This window comes from Pinus tabuliformis, chromosome 6, assembly GCF_031772625.1.
Source record: "Pinus tabuliformis cultivar Carrire ecotype Pingquan chromosome 6, CPIR1, whole genome shotgun sequence".
Lineage (NCBI taxonomy): Eukaryota > Viridiplantae > Streptophyta > Pinopsida > Pinales > Pinaceae > Pinus > Pinus tabuliformis.
In genome coordinates, this window is record NC_142292.1 from 1,987,300,535 (window position 1) to 1,987,303,485 (window position 2,951).

The following is a 2,951-nucleotide window of genomic DNA, read 5'->3' on the forward strand; positions in this document are numbered from 1 at the left end:
CACAAGGATTTAGGAAGATTGGAGCTGCTAAGCATACTCCGCACCATGTCCAATAATGTTCGATTTCTTCTTTCTGCTACACCATTCTGGTCGGGTGAACCAGGCATGGTGTATTGGGCAACAATCCCATGCTCTTGAAGAAACTTAGCAAATGGCCCAGGTGCTTGTCCATATTCTGTGTATCTACCATAATATTCTCCACCTCTATCTGATCTCACGATCTTAATTTGCTTGCCGCATTGTTTCTCTACTTCAGCCTTAAAGATCTTAAAGGCATTTAATGCTTCGCTCCTTTTATGAAGCATGTAGAGATACATATATCGTGAGTAATCATCTATAAAGGAGATGAAGTATCTCTGACCATGTGAGTCCATATCTGGACTACATATATCAGTATGTATGATTTCTAATATGTCTGAACTCCTATTGGCACCTTTCTTCGACTTGTTGGTCTCCTTTCCCTTTATGCAGTCCACACAAGTCTCAAAATCAGTAAAATCTAGAGCATTAAATATTCCTTCATTTACCAATCTTTTAATTCTATCCATGGAGATATGACCTAGTCTCCGGTGCCATAATGTAGAGGAATCTTCATTGATAACACATCTTTTAGTGCCAGTGTGAACATGCATTGAATCGTAAGTGACATTGTTTTGTAAATTAATGCAGTAAAGACCGTTAGACAAAATACCATTCCCAACATAATCAGATTTATAGAATAGACTGAAAGATTTTTCTGAAAAGTTTAAGGAATATCCAAAAGGTACAAGTCTTGAAACTGAAATCAAGTTTCTAGAAAAACTTGGAACATAAAAGGTCTTTTCTAATTCCAAAACAAACCCACTACTTAAAGTTAAATAACATGTTCCTATAGCTTCCAATGTGAGCCCATCTTGTTTCCTGATAAGATGCTTTGCTCACTGCCCACTGGCTTCCTTAGGTTTTGCAAACCTTGCAAGGAATTTGAAATGTGAATTGTTGATCCAGAATCAATCCACCATGTGTTAATATTAACGTTAACCATATTAGATTCATAACAAACAAATGAGATTATTTCCTTAAGTTCGGGAATGTCACAACGAATTTCAGAGAAATTTGCAGGTTGTACTGCTGCATCAAAATAAAGAATCACATGCTTATGTTAAAATTGAAGCTTAATAAACTTTCATGTTTTACCAATGTAAATCATGCTAAAAAGAATTGAATCAAATGACATAAAAATTGCCTGTGGGCTAAATTTTCAATTCAAACAGATTCAATAAAACTTTATGATAAAACTCATTAATTCATAACTCCTGTGGGTAGGTTATGAAATTTTATCCTAATTAATTACATAAATATAATAAAGATTCCCGTGGAATAAAATTTATTATATTCAGTGTAAATCATGCTAAAATGAATTGAATCAAATGACATAAAAATTGCCTGTGGCCTAAATTTTTAATTCAAACAGATTCAATAAAACTTTATGATAAAACTTATTAATTCATAACTCATGTGGGTAGGTTATGAAATTTTATCCTAATTAATTACATAAATATAATAAAGATTCCCGTGGGATAAAATTTATTATATTCAGTGTAATTAATTACAATTTAATATCTAAATAAACTTTATGTGATCTTATCAAAAATATATAATTTTATTTAATTAAAGATGTTGTGGCTATTCTCTAATTAATTAAAATTATATGGATCACTAGACATTATAAACAAAACTTAACCAGAGAGAAAAACAATGTTTACTCAAGGGAGTAAGTCAAAATGACATTTTAATAAACTCCATATAACTGTAATAATTTTTCCAGCACCGACGCCCCTGTTCATCACAACTATCAATACGATCATGCAGATCGAGTACCGGGGGCGACAAAATTACAGGGAGGAGCTTTGTTATCAAACCAGAAATTATTCTGCGGAATAACCAACTACAACATTGCGGCAAATTGTTTGAATTGTCTACCCAGTCAAATGCTTTACGGAAATTCATGAATTGTGTAACAAAATGCTTCATCAGAATAAAGTACAAGTGAAAACTCGCGGCCCAAACCAATAAACTCATATTCTAGCATAGCAATGTTATAAAAATGTAATAGCGATTCTTCATGCCAAAAATACTTAAAGAATCGAAAACTTCAATTAGGTAAGAAAGAACTATAAAACACCTATCGAAAGGAGGGCTTACAAAATATGCTTAAATATTAATAAATAGGCAAATATTCCAACATTTTATTTCGAAAGCATATTAATGTGGAGAACAGTCCCCAGAGATCTGATGATGAGTTTTAATAAGCTCAGAAGGAAATTTAATTAAGATGAATTTTAATTTAAAAAAAAAAAAAAAAACATTTTTCTTCAGATGAATGTTAATCAAAAAAGCATATGAATCTTGCTTTTGCTAAAATATATGGCAATATATTATTATGATCGTCAAACGAATCGTTAGCCAATAATAGTATATGTTTGGACAAATTTTTATATAGCCATGAGAAATAATTTGAATCTCTTATCGTATTTCACTTCCAATAACCATATGCAAGCGCAATATACGTCCATTCTAATATATAACCAATATTCTTAGTCATCGTTCAACCAGAGTATTTCTTTTGATAATCATTTTATGCAGGTTATATTTTATATATGTAATCATCAGAGAGGTAAATATATAAAATGTCATTTGTTTAAAAAACGACTGAATTCGAAGTCCTCATTAATTGTTGTTACAAACTGCCCCTTTGACCCTCCCAGCTGTGCAAGAACATGTTCTCATACTACTATGAGATACCCTCCTGCGATATCTCAAAATTTCCCCTTAAAATCTCTGAGATTTAACTGAGTTTTCAATGGCGCATTTAGTCAAACAGTTTAATGACACATTGCTGTAGGTGCATATTTCTTGGATTTAACATCAAAATAAGAATACGCAGTAATATCAAATGACATACAACGCAA